Genomic DNA, 15,219 nt, shown 5'->3' on the forward strand with positions numbered 1-15,219 from the left:
AAAACTCCCACTGGACTACGAGCATGTCTGACAGCTCTGAGTAACTATATGGAAAAAAAATAATTAACGATCAACATTGGAAAAACTAAGACAATGACTCTAACCAAACCACTCACAAACAAATCTTACCAACAAAGTTTTAACATCAATGGGAACCAAATAGAAAATGTGACAACATTCAAATATCTGGGTGTCCTAATAAATCAATCAAAATCAGAGGAGCAATGGATCGACAAAATTGAAGAAACTGCCCAAACTCTATCAAGACAAGGAGGCATACTTCACAGGAAATATGGTAAGTTTTCCTTTAAACCCATCATTTCCTACTACAGACAAAAGTACATTCTGATACTAACATATGGAACAGAAGCAATGCTGAATGCCCGTACAATTAACTGGATGAAATTTGAATCCATTTTTTGGCGCAAAATTCTTCACTTATCACAGTCATATCCAATGCCAAGAATCCGGTATGAAATGGCAACCCAGTCAATAGAATCCTTTGTACAATGGAAAAGACTAGACATCTTCCGAAAAATACTGATCGATCAAAAAACCACAGCTATTCAAATTCTACGAGCTCAAGATAATACCTTCAACATCACGGTATTACAAAAATGGAAACAGTCAATCAAGAGCGAAATGGAAAACGAAGACATTACAGAAGAACTACTCTTGGCCGACAACATGCAAAAATAAAGCTTCTCCAGAACGACTGGATAAAGAACATTTAAAAAAAGAACATATACAAACAGAATCTTCAATGCATTAAAGACAAAAGGAAAATTCATGAGATACCGTCGTCCCTTCAAACCTTCCCAGATCAGAGTTTCAGAACAACATTTATAAGATTAAGTCTGAACATTCTGCCTTCAAATTCATATCTAGCAATAACGAGGCAGATTGACGTCACAAACAATTACTGCCGTTTCTGCAAGGATCAAGCAATCCCGGAAACCATATTTCATCTGGTCATGGAATGCCAAGCACTTTCTTCTCAGCGTAAACAATTCGGAACGTTTTTCCAACTTGCAGCACAACAAATGAACACACAAGAAAGATGGGCCGCTTTCCTCAGTGGACATAACAATAAATATACATACACAATCACTCTCTTCCTAAGCGCTATATTGGAACTCAACAAAAAAAGCACCATGAGAATCATTTAAATCAATCACTAACTCTGATCACTGATAGAATCGATGAAAAAGTTTACAAATTAACTAAATCATCAAAAAAAAAAAAGAATAAGTATGCAAAATGATAGTGTCCTTTGCACTGCATTCTTTTTGGTAAGTGTGTTAATTGCGGAGAATAAACTGGCAATGCATACTGTGAGGGGCCAGTTATGTAAGCCGGACAACCACTTGTAGTTTTCTCAGTATTTGACATTTTATGTTAAACGAAAAATGCAAAGAGTACCCAATTAAGTCTACTCTACCTGGGATTCCCTACCTATTCTAGAATCTGAGGGAAAATCTCCTAGCATACACAAAACTGGCCCTCACACTAAACAAAACAGTCAAAACAAAGCATACACAACATAAATGAAAGATTACCAAATAACCAGTGTCTTGGATGACTAATACTTATTCACAGTAGTCCTTGATCCCCAGCAATGTCCAAACTCAATTTCTCCCAAAGAAAAGTAAAGTCTTAAATCAGTTCTTGAAAAGTTACAAAAAAACAAAAGTTCACTCCAAAAAAAATCCACTAGGAACAGTTCCTTCGTTTGTTGAAAAGTTCCCTTTCCAAGTTGCACAAAGAAAACAGCACCAATGGTAATCCTGGATGACGTCCTTCCAAGATAGAATTCATAAACCTCTGCAGCGTCTTTAATATAACTTTTCAGGATACTTCTTCCGAGGCAGTTGATTTCTCCTTGACAACTCCCTTCTGCAATTGCTACTGTGAAAGCAGGCTCCTTTGCTTCACAGTCTACTACTCCTTCAACTACATTCCATTTACAATATTCTGACAAATGTATAGATAACCACAGTTCTACGAGTTCTGCTGCAACTTGATACTTTAAAAATGTATTAGGCAAGTTAGACAAGACTCTTCGACCTCCACAGGTAGGCAAGGCACTCTTCTTTCATATGCCATAAGAAAGGGCAGCCTCTTTGCCTCTTCGTTCTGTCTCACAGCTACCACAGAAATCTGTCTTGGCTTCTAGACTGCTTCTCTCTCTCAGCTTCAACAGTATCAGCGCCACAGATTGTTGAGAAGTTATTTTAACAAGCACCCAGCTCCCTTCCCGAGTTTTATGTACACCACCTTGCTTCCTGTAGTTAGCCCAAAGTTGTATTGCCACACTTACAAGGGTGACGAGGTTATCCAAGGCTGTATCAGAGGATTCTGGGTTTATAGCAGCTTCAACAACTTTAAAACATCAGTGCTTAGATTTTAATTGGGCTGGTTGTTCACTTTAAAAAGAACCTGTCTACTGGCTTGGGTAATGCTTGTTCAGTAATTTCTACGACTTTAAAGTATTTGTCCTGGATTTGATTATGCTGAGCTTCTGTTTGGACACACTGCACATGAGATAAACACCAGATTCATGATCAATGTGTTTCCACAGCATTTTGCTGTACCGCCACCGTGTGCATTTTGAGCGAAGACAGGTTTGTTATTTATTTAGCATGTTGTACACACCGCAGGATAAGGACACACAATATCAGAATGCTGTTTTCACATATCTTTATCGATATACGAGTCACCCTACAATTGTCTGTGGCGCATGACACTTCAGGAGCAGTATTTACTCCTAATATCACTATCACACGCACAGTTAAGGAACAAAATAGCACATTTTTGTGTATGACTAAGGGTGGTACAGTTGGTAGTTTCAGATGACGATGAGAATACGTATGAGAGAGATTAATGAATTTGTACACACCTCTATATGTTGTATGATCATTTTCTCGATGTTCTCCATTTGTTGTTTATGTTGGTACGTCCTATGGCCGTATGCATGCTCAATACACAAATAATGTCACCAATGGTTGCAATAACATTGAATACATATAATTGCTTGCTCCACATGAAATGTTCGAATATGTGATTTGCTATATAACATGTATGCATACATGTTGGATTTTATAAACAAATCTCTTGCATTGCGACTACAATTGTATACAGTGAATATGGTATCAAATTGTGGTTTCCTGTGACCCGATTTACATCTTATTTCTAATGTGTTGCCATGAATATGACATGTATCACACTGGGGGTCTGCTCGAACTATGATTCCAAATGGTAACTGAAGGTTCATGGATCAGATGAGATTATAGGCCCTGATTGGCGATTTCTAGTCCAAAATGCACTGGCATTGTCTGCATCTGCACTCAAATCTTTACAAATGAAATATCAAAAAACTTGGACATTAAAAAGAATAAAAAATATTTTCTTTACACGACATTTCATTGAAGAATCACAATATAATCTGGATTGTTGAATTACTTACCACAACCAACCGACACTAAAGGCTAATTAGCCTAGGTCTCTTTATTTCTCTTACCCTTCTCCAACCTTACCATCCCCGTCTTACTACTATATCTCTGCCTCTTCCTGCCTGCTAACTTCAAAAGGTATTCCGGTGTCCAGCAACCTGGTATGAGAGGCTTTTGAAGCATGCTTTCCTGAAGACTTCCACATGGCTGTAGTGGAGATGGTCAGACCAGGCAAAGTCACATCATTCCTGTCACAGCTGGCCCTGCTCACAGAGCTGACACTAGTATAATATTAACTTGCTGTGGCTATAAAATGGTGTTCTCTGATCAGTCACCATGCTGTTATGGTAATACATGCACGAGTCTCTTTAGAACCTTGTGCATGTATATTCCATTTGAGAGTGCCTCGCCAGTTGGCGCCTCCACTGTGACTACCCCGGGGGCCTCGAATAAAGCTCTTACTCCCCTCCATTTCCGTGTGCCTCTTTATTACAATGGCGACGAGGCACCGTACCCCGAGGCCCCCGGGAGCGTATCATGCCACCTGACTGCGAGCATAGCCCCCCCCCTTTCACTGCCGCCGACTTCTGCTGACAGCTGACAGACAGGCCGCTGCGGGCACTGCCAAGAGAGGCCTCAACATCCTTTCCCCCCACCTTCAGTTCTACACTGTAAAGGGTGCCGCTCCTCCCCGCTGGGTGCCCAGAGCGGCGCACATTGCACTCCTGCCCTACTCCAAAAGTGCTTCAGACAGCAGGAGCTGTCCATCTATCAGGTCAGAGGAGGGGGGAGGACGAAGTGAAACTTACACTTTCCTTTCATTTGGAATTTTATGTGTAAAACGGACGAGGTGAAACGTGCGCTTTCCTTTTGCTGGCATTTTTTTTGTGTAAAACCCTCACCGCTGCCCTGAGCAGAACCCTGCATCTTTTTCAAAAGCTGCTAGCTGTTGCCCAGCAACGCACACACAGCATTAGCAGTCTTCATTCTCTCAATGGCTACCCTTCCGGGACTAATTACTCACTATCTTGGTCCATTGTGACATCACAACTGAACATTCCATCAGGTCTTCCCCGAACCAGCCAACCTGCGCTCCCAGCCCATTGTGAGGTCACAATCTGTACTAAGGACCATCCATCACTGAAGCCTAAAGACTCTGCAGTACAGATACACCTGGGCATTCTCTGAATGGGGTCCCACCCTGCCATTCAAGCAATTCTATAAAGACTGTATCCCAGCACTCCTTGCTAACTGCCAACAGTACTGCAAACCTCTGCCTATCACTACAGCAACTGGTGCCACTCAACGCCATTCCTCACCACTTACAACCTAGAATCAGGCACACCACCATGCAGGGCGTTCCGCCTCCCACCAAGTTTCTTCCATGCCCTGGGAGCCCAACCTGCCCATGGGAACAATGGATCGATGGTTTCCACGTCTACCTCAGAGCCATTGGGGGCAGCAAATTCAATGATGATCTCAAGGAGGCGACCCTTTTGAACTGTATAGGGGCAGAAGCACTGAGACTTTTCAGGACCCTTCCTGAACCCGGCAACATGGGAGGAGATGGCAACCGCAAGTTTGACATAGCATTGGCCAAACTCACCAGCCATTTTGGCAACAAGACCAACGTAGTACTGGAAAGATACAGGTTCTTTTCCAGAAAGCAGCTCAAAGGAGAGTCTATTGATTCATACATAGCGTCCCTCAGGGCGCTTATGTCAACCTGCAGTTTCACAGGTGTCTGTGATGAGTATTTGAGAGACCAATTGGTGCTGAATGTGGCTGATCCACGCATCCAACAAAAATTGTGGCAAACCAAAAATCCCACCCTGGACCAAGCCACGGAGATAGCAAGGAGCATGGAATTGGGAGATCGATGCATGAGGGAAAGACGTGACCACACGACCAGTGTGGAGATCAAATGTGTCAGCCCCGAGTCCGAGCCTTACGAGCCTCTAGTAGCAGCAGTAAGAAAGGCTCCGCCATCAAGGGGTTCGAAATTTGGCTCAAACAGAGCGAGGCCATACAACTCCCAGAATCCAACGTGCTGCCAGAGGTGCGGATGGTACAAGCATGCAAATCCTGACAAAGAATGCCCCGCCATCGCTATGGAGTATTATAAGTGGAGCCAGATTGGACACTTTGCCAAAGTCTGCAAGAACACACGGGGAAAGACAACCAGATATGGCGATCTCACCAGGCGACCTCTCACCAGACCGTCCTCTGTGAGAGTCATTGAAAGCAACCAAGAGCACAATGACATGTTATCTATCAGTCCAATGCAACAAACGGTACAAATACTCACTGTAACATCCCAACAACAGAGCAACGGTCCCTGGGTCAAAATGCAAATCAACGGCATATCATTACCCGTAATGGTAGACACTGGCTCCCCCTACACCATCGTGGATCTCAAGACCTTTTTGAGTGTACTCTCTGGCAAGATACATGACCTGCGAAGAACTTGTGTAAGAGCTACCGGTTATGGAAAAACACCCATCGAGATAATGGGATATGTGTGGGTGAACCTCAAGTTCCATGACAGAGAAACATATTGCAAACTCTTTGTAGCCAAAGATGGCTCCTCCGTTGTGGGATGGGAAGAACAAGCCGCCCTTCGAGTAAGAATACACCCTGGAGAAGAAATCCCTGTGCCGAGTGTGCTCAATAATGATATGGACATCAAATCTAATCTAGCAAAACAATTCCCCAAGGTGTTCTGCGACAAGATTGGACTCCTAAAAGGTTTCCAACACAGAATAATCCTCAAAAGAGGTGCTGTCCCAGTGGCCCACCGAGTCCGCAGTATTCCCTTTGGAACAAAAGAGGCGTTGAAGAAAGAACTTAAGCGCCTCTGCGATGAAAATATCATACAGCCCATCGAGAGTTCAGAATGGCTTGCCCCTATTGTCTTAGTAAAAAAAACGGACGATTCCATAAGAATGTGCGTCGACTTGAGAGACCTAAACAAAAACATATGGGTTGACAGACACCCACTTCCCAATATATCTGAACTCCTATCGACCATGAAACCTGCAAAATACTTTACTACTCTGGACCTCTCCTCAGCCGATCACCAGATAGCTTTGGAAGAGAGCTCAAAGAACCTAACATCTTTTGTCACACCTCTCGTTGCATTCATGTTTAACAGAATGCCATTTGGACTCGCTTCAGGCGCAGCAGTCTTTCAGAGACTCATGTCACATCTATTTGGAGGACTTGATGGCATACACTGCTTCCAAGATGATATCCTCATATCAGCAAGTACAGAAGAAGAGCACAACGCAAAACTTGTGGGTATCCTACAGGTCATACAAAAAAGTGGGCTCACACTCAAATTAGAGAAATGCAACATAAAGTGCGACCGAGTTTCATACCTGGGCCATTCCATTGACGCCAACGGCATCAGCCCCAAGAGGAAACTCATGGACACCATAATGAATATCGCCGAGCCTCAAAGTAAAGACCAATTAAGGAGTTTCCTCGGGATGACAGAATACTACTCCAAGTTTATAAACAACTATGCTGATAAGACCAAAAACATGTGGAACATCTTGAAGAAGGCAGCCAAATTCATATGGTCCACTGAATGCAAGAACGAATTCGAAGAAATCAAATTCCAAATTAACCAAGCTCCAGCCTTAGGAATGTTCGATTGTAAAGCCAAAACCATCATATCCGTAGATGCAAGTAAAACCGGACTGGGTGGTATCCTGGAACAGCAACAAGATAAGAACATCGTGACGATCGCATTCGCATCGAGAGTACTGAGGGGAGCCGAACTAAACTATTCCACCATTGAGAGAGAAGCTCTGGGTCTGAGGTGGATTCTTCAGCATTTCAGGAACCTAATTTGGGGCTTACCCGCCATACTGGAAACAGACCATAAACCTCTAGTAAATGTCCTTCAGTCCAAAACCCCTCACCTTATATCACCGAGAATAAGACGTTGGTTCCTCGACATCATGCAATACAACCTCCAACTATGCTATACTCCTGGTCCACAAAACCAAGTAGCAGATTGTCTTTCCAGATTATCGACCAACATCGACACTGAGACTGCATCTCCAGATGAAGACATCATAGCTGTCGTAAACCCTGCCATCTCGAGAGATGAATGGAAAATTAATGCCAATACTGATCCGGAACAGCGAGAAATCAGGGAAGCGATAGCTAATGACTGGGTGGAAACGGGAGAGGCTTTAACTACCTTCATTCCCTTCAAGGAAGAATTATCAATGGACGATGAGCATATCTTCAGAGACGATCGAGTAATCCCACCCACCCAACTCAGAAAAAAAGTACTCCAACTGGCACACGAAGGTCACCTAGGAAGGAGCTTGACGAAAAACAAGTTGAGAAACAACTATTGGTGGCCAGGAATGTGGAAAGAAGCAGAAGAACTGGTCAAAAATTGCTCCACGTGTGCCATGAGTGACAAGTCCAAGATCTTAAGAAAGACCCCCTTACAGCCTATTGAACCTCCCAAACATGTGTGGTCTAAACTGGCAATCGACATCATGGGTCCATTCGAGAACCTCGAAACAGTCAAAGTATATATCATAGTACTTGTCGATTAGACCTCTAAATGGACAGAATGGGGAATAGCGGAGGACAATGTGACCTCAAAGAAAGTCACAGATTTCCTGACAGAGATCTTCAACAGGGAGGGAGACCCCAAGGAAGTGGTTTCGGACAACGGGTCTCAGTTCATGTCTATGGAATTTGGGGAATTCCTCAAGAAAAGGTCCATCAGCCACATAACATCTTTGTACCATCCAATTTCCAACGGACTTGTGGAACGCATGAACAGGCTCGTGAAGAGCGTAGTTCAACTGGCCACGGCCAACAACCTCCCGTGGAGAGAAACCCTCAAAGAAGCTTTACATGCGTATAGAACAACCCCACACACCACCACAAACATAGAGCCCTTCACCCTCATGCGAGGTAGGGTTGCAACCAACCGATTTAGACCGGCGTGGATGTTCTTATACACGGGAGAAGCAAGGGTGAACATGGATCTACTTCAAAAGACAGTAAGAGAAAAACAAGCAAAATACAAAAGACAATACGACTCCAGACATGGAGTAAAAGAGATGATGGTTCGTGAAGGAGACTGGGTATGTGTCAAAGAACCGAAGAAAACTCTCAAGGGTGAATCCATCTTCAGACCTCCACAGAGAGTTGTGAGTTGTCATGGGAAGTCCGTCATCCTCGATGATGGAAAGAGATGGTCTGGAGATGATCTCATAAAAGTAACAAAAGACATCCAAGAGACCAGCATATCTAAGGACAACAGTCCTGACAGACCATCACAACACACCTCACATCCCCTAAGAGAATCTCTCCGTGAACATGTGGACAATGATAGACCTCACTCCATGCATCAAGGACTCCCCACTGGAAGAATGTCCAGAAGGAACCGCAAAATCATCCAAAACTTCAACAATGACTATGTCTATTACTAATGTACCCCAGTTTACCCATCTTCCCTCTACCTCTCCCACTTGACCCCCCTTTTTTCCCCTTCCACTTTCCTGTTTTTCCCCCCCCCTGTTTTTCTTTTTGCCTCAGGTGGGGGAGATGTTATGGTAATACATGCACGAATCTCTTTAGAACCTCGTGCATGTATATTCCATTTGAGAGTGCCTCGCCAGTTGGTGCCTCCACTGTGACTACCCCGGGGGCCTCGAATAAAGCTCTTACTCACCTCCATTTCCGTGTGCCTCTTTATTACACATGCCAAAACTAGGTATGGCTTATATTTAAAGATTTACATGCCACTAGACTGACTAAGACATACAAGCATAATTGAGATCAGATGTGCAGAATATTCAAAAAGCCACCTCTGCCCGCTGGAACTTTGTGTCCCAGCAGCTGCCATGGCTTCACATATGACCTTTGAACCTACCCTGTACCACTACAGAGCAGGGGACAGGGTACCTGTAGACGGTCCCAGCAAAGACACACATGCGCACTAACATTTTGGCATTCAGCATTTACGAAAAGGGGGTTCTGTTTAGCAGACCTCCCTTTCAACAGTAGAATTATCTGCGTTATTTTATGTGATTAAAAATAAAAGGCTAGCGCGTTCAGATGGCAGTCAATCCACCAGCTCATTCTTTCACCAAATGTCACACACAGAGCATACAGCAGCTTTCACAAAGCATTCCACATTTTGAACACTCATCGCTTCACATACGAAAGAAGGAAAAATAGCACAGAAAAGGAAGCACATTGAAACAAGTACTCAACACACCGAGCCTCTCTGTGAGCCAGAAAGCGCGCGTGTTGGATTAAATAAAGTTGCATTACCATGCCAGTCTTTTATTCTGCACAAGAAAGGGCACCTTTTCCCACGCTAATAAAAATGCGGAAGAACAAACATGGTTAGACCGACTCAGTTTTCCGTTTTGAAGATCTGGTCATCATAACTGCGGGTGGAGAGCGAAAGGTGAGTCTTGTGGAGTTTAGAAAAAGACAGCTTGATGCGCTTTGAGTAGGTAGGCATGATGATCGAGAAAGAAATCGAGTGAGCAACTCCTAGCACCCTTCTCCCACCTCGCAAGCTCTCCACCAGGTCATTTTGTCTGCGGGCTCACTTACCGCTGGCACGGGGCTTGTCCAGACGGCGGCTGATGAGTAGAGTTGTGCGGCACTATAGAACGAAGATGCAGCACGCCAGCTATTGTGATTCTCCTCCAGCTACTGTGCATGTTCGTCACGTGAAGGTGCGATCACGTGACTGTCCAGGCCCTGCTTGGTCTCTGTGTTATCGCGCATGCGTCGGTGATTCTACTCCTTCTCTTGTTGTCTACAGGTCTTGGGGTCTTCCGTGATATGATATGATATGATATGATATGATATGGTGCGACAAGGCAAGGAGTGGGTTGGGGGGACAAAAGGGACGACAGACAACGATCTTACTAGGCCAGGTGACATTCATATCACGCAAGTGCATGAGAAGGGGGAAAGGGAAAAGTGTGTAGGAGAAGAGAGAGGGGAAAGTGCAGTACATTGGATAGTAGAATAAATAAGATATATAAAACGGCCAGATGGTGGCAGGTGCAAGGTAAGTACAGACAAAGTGCTGGTAGGGGGACTATAGGGAAACAGTCCCTAGGTGCAGGGGTTGCCAGGGAGGCAGTGCAGGTGTGCAACTGGTGGGGCCTGAGCCAGTAGAAATCCTCTGTATCAGAGATTGAAGGGAGCCAGTGCTTGGAGTTTCTGCAGCATTTATTCTTGGATACCTTGAAGAGTATAAGACTCTCAAAGTTCTTTTACAATTGAGAAAGTGCATAGGTCCCAGGCTTGTGTTCCTCCGCCTGGCGGACTTCCTAAAGTGTCACTAAATTCCTGAATTTCAGAGACAAGAGATGCTGTATTAAACGATGTAAAACGCAAGGGCTTTTACCCATTTAGGAACACTAGGCTACAGTAATTCCCAGACTTTGCCCAGAAAGTGATGATACAACGCAGATCCAAAGAGACACTTGTGCAAATGTAATTAAAACATGCCGCTTTTGTTATGTACGCCTTACGTCCCACTACGCGGTGATGTAGGGCGCTAATGAACAAAAGCCCGCCCCCGCCACGAGCGAGGCAGTTCCGGGCAAGTTTGTCAACTACGTGTGTGCGTGTGATTAATGGGTCTCCCCGACCCGGCCTCCAGTGCGGGGCCTTGTATGTTCTATTTCCTGCCGGTGCACCAGTGAGATAGAACTTAACACTGGCGACGAGGAACGGACCACAAAACCATTGCGTGCGTGAGCCATTAATCACCACACGAGCCCTTGACATGGGCACATTTTTGGAAACACAGTGGGGGACCCATCCCCCACCGGAATTAAAAAACATTTTTTTAACTTTCCATAGCTCTCAACCATTTATGTCGCAAAAGCGGGTGAAAACTTTTGGCGGGTGAGAGGCCCAAGCGTGTGAGTTGGGAGCTATGAACTTTCCCTGACTGGCCTGCCACCTCATCCACCCCCACCAGAATCAAACAGATGAGAACTACCACACGGTACAGGTCACACGCGGATGCATACCTGGAGCCTTCCCACAGACTCATCATCAGGCCAGGCAACACTGCACTCCAGGCTATGGCGGAAAGATCCACTGACCACGTCTGACACACCACGGATCAAGAAAATCACACAGGTGAGAACATTACACCACATGCGCACGTTATCTGCTTCAATCCACGTAGCAGCACAACATGGCGACAGGCCTATCTATACCCAGACCTGGCACACCATCGAGGATCGCGGCGACACTATCACCCGCAACACCATCCCTGCGAACGCAAGGAGGTACGACAATGGCGTTCGGACCATTCGACCCGTATACTGACCCCTCCTCAGTGGGCCTCCGCTGGCTGTTATGAATCCAAAAGTTTGAAATTGCAATGGACTGCAAAGACATCACAACGCCCATGAAAATGAGGTCACACCTCCGACTGAACGTGGGTGACGACGTCCTATGCATCTTCAACTCTCGTCATCGGAGATGGCGTTGACGTCTACCAACTAGCAAAGGACGCCCTCACAGCCCATTTCATGCCGCAACTGAACCCGGACTACGAGACTTTCATTTTCTGCACCACCATCCAACTAGAAGAAGAAACGCTTGATGCTTATCACATGAGACTCAGAAAGCTTGCACTCTCATGTGAGTTCCACAACGTTGAGAAAGAGATCAGGCGCCAAATCATCAACGGCATGCACTCTGAAAAACTACATAGGATGGTGCTGAGCGAGAAAGGTATCTCCCTGGCCAGAATCCTCGAACACGGTCGCCAAAGGGAACTGTCTCATGCGAGAGCGGCACATATGGGCACCACCCTGCTGAAGCTCCAGCTAACACCGACAAAGGTGACAATAGCACACATTGCCAACCGCCAACAGCCGAGAGAAGACCTCAACGATGCAAACGCCTCACCTCGGTGGCATTCAAGAATTCCAGGGCCCACTGAATGTGGATGGTGCGGAGGCACACGTCATGGAAGACGAAACTGCCCAGCACAAGGGACCACGCGCGGAGCATGTGGCCAGAAGGACCACTACGCGAGAGTCTGCAGGTCGTTAGGGCAAACTAAACGCCCCCAACCACAAGACAAAGGTGCCCAGAAGAAAAAGAAACAGGCCAACGCTTGCCGCGTCGAAACCGCCAACTCATCTAGCGACTAAGAAGGCGATGATGGCAGCGACATAACGAAAGAGACAGAAAACCGACAATTAAGGAAAGGAAGAAAAGTCTACCTGGTATCGGCACTCGAACACCAAGGCGCAGTGTCAGCGAAGAAGCAAAGAAGACGAAGATGCACAGTGGCCATACAGGGCCAAGAGACACAAATGACAATCGACACTGAAGCATGAGTGAATGTCATGCCGGCAACCCCATTCCGAAAACTACATCCCCTTCCTGACCTAAAGCAAATGGACACGCTCCTATTCGCCTACGGGTGTAAGACCCCTCTACCAGTGTTAGGGCGTTTCCAGACAACACTCAGCAGAGGCGACCGAGTAATACAATCCAATATATACGTTGTCAACGCAGGCATCAATTGCCTACTGAGTGGGGACGCAGCACAAGACCTGGGGCTAATCTGTTTCATCTGTGACATAACGGACCCAACGGACATCAACCACCTCCTCGAGTAGTACCCGGGCCTCCTTAAAGGCTTTGGATGCCTGAAGGGAAAACCTATCAAGCTCCACATTGACGAATCTGTGCAACCCCATGCAGTGCGGCACAGAAGAACCCCATTCCACATGAGAGACCAAGTTGAAAAGGAGCTGAGAGAACTTGAAAAGGCAGGAATCATCGAGGAAGTAACCGGACCAACACCGTGGATAACACCTGTGGCGGTCACTAAGAAGCCGAAGCAACCGGGGAAGGTGAGAATCTGCATCGACATGCGCCTCCCCAATGCAACAACAAAAATGAACCTGGGCGAAATGAGATCAGAACATCTGTACACATTTAAACAATGCCAAGTCTTGTCAAAAAAATGTATATTTATTTATAAGCAATTTACACAAATATTTATTGTTCTCAACATCCACATTTAAACACCACCATTCATTCCATCATTCATTCACAATCTCACTATACATGTCAATATTCCACACTTGAGGTACTAAGACCACCTAGAACCAATATATTAACATAAATTTCAACACCTCCTGGTGATTACAGTAAGTGTTAATACAAAAACAAATAACATATTGCTTATTTGCTGTAATTCAACATATGTTCCGGTCGTCACAATAGGCCCTTAATTCAAGCCGGTAAATATAAGCGACCTTCTTCAGGAGATGGATGGTTCTGTTGCAACCACTCCGAAATGTCAAAAGGTGGAGGATGTCATCAAACCTCAATCTCCACGTGAAATAATGGAGACGCGTGTCAACGATGGACTAAATCCTGCAGTGGTGCTAGATAACTCTGCGTCTGCGCCTATACTGATCAAAAATTCAGGTATGGGGGTGTCTTGCGTCTTTAGTCAATAAAGCCAAAGAGGAAAAATCCCTGTTCTCGCCTCATGTGGCCGAGTCCAGACATGTTCTTATTCTGGTACCCTAGTTTTTTCTCACTGCGCGGTGGTTCCAGTTCAATGTTCCCTGGGTTCCTTCTCTCTTGTCCTGCACACACTCCAAATTTCGCCTCCCCAATGCAGCCATCAAGCGGGTACGACACATCACCCTTACCCTCGACGAAATCATCACGGACCTCACGGGGTCAAAAGTGTCCTCTAAGATTGATCTTAACGCTGGATACCATCAGTTAAAACTACATTGTGAATCCAGATACATCACAACTTTCTCCAAACATCTGGGTCCATGCCGATACAAAAGGCTGAGTTTCGGCATCTCAGCGGCAGAAGTATTCCAGCAGGCCATCCAAGAGGTGATACAGGGCATCCCTGGAGTGCTAAATGTCAGCTACAACATTCTCATCCATGCCAGCAACAAATAGGAACACATGCGTCGCCTCGAGATGGTCCTCAGCAGGTTGGAAACTGCAGGGCTGACCATGCACCGGGAGAAGTGCGAGTTCATGAAAGAAGAAATCACCTTTTTCGGATACGTGTTCAACAGCGCAGGGGTGTCAGCCTACCCACAAAAAGTTGCGGCCATCAAGGAAGCCTCTACTCCAACCACACCCACAGAAGTACACAGTTTCCTAGGGATGGCGACATACTGTGGGAGGTTCATCCCCAACCTGGCAACAATGTCTGAGCCGCTCAGAGAACTCACAAAATCAAACACAAAATGGGTTTGGAGCCCCGACTGCCAGGAGGCGTTCGAGCGGATCAAAACGTCCCTCTCAGCTGAAACAATAATGGCGTACTATGACCCCATCCTGTCGACAGAACTATATGTGGACGCCAGCCCCGTCGGCCTCGGGGCGATCCTAGTTCAAGTTGCTCGCACGGGAGAAACAAAGCCAATCGCCTACGCATCCGGCGCCCTGACTCCAACCGAGCAACGGTATTCACACATTGAAAAAGAAGCTATTGCAGTACAGTGGGGATGCCGCCATTTTCACATATATCTATATGGATGGAATTTCAAGGCTTACACGGACCACAAGCCTCTCATACCCATATTCACAGGATCCTCTTCACACCCCCCCCTGCCAGAATAGGGAAGTGGCTGCTTCACCTGCAACAATATGAATTTGAATTAACGTACCAACCAGGAACAAATAACCCCGCAGGCTTCCTATCCAGACACCTGAGGGCTGCCACGCCAAGGGA

General features: G+C 45.7%; 1 protein-coding gene across 2 annotated transcripts in view; it reads right to left on the reverse strand.

Moving 5' to 3' along the window:
* KDM1B (lysine demethylase 1B) overlaps positions 1-10,198 on the reverse strand; it is a 1,796,634-nt gene extending 1,786,436 nt beyond the window's left edge. The window contains exon 1 of one of the 2 annotated variants that reach the window (XM_069613586.1): positions 10,062-10,198. The gene's annotated coding sequence lies outside the window, so the exon portion shown is untranslated. The remainder of the gene's footprint in view (positions 1-10,061) is intronic. The other variant, XM_069613587.1, reaches the window with a different exon arrangement.
* Positions 10,199-15,219: the final 5,021 nt, after the last annotated feature.

The sequence above is a fragment of the Ambystoma mexicanum genome, chromosome 5p (genome assembly GCF_040938575.1).
Source record: "Ambystoma mexicanum isolate Mex_15411 chromosome 5p, UKY_AmexF1_1, whole genome shotgun sequence".
Lineage (NCBI taxonomy): Eukaryota > Metazoa > Chordata > Amphibia > Caudata > Ambystomatidae > Ambystoma > Ambystoma mexicanum.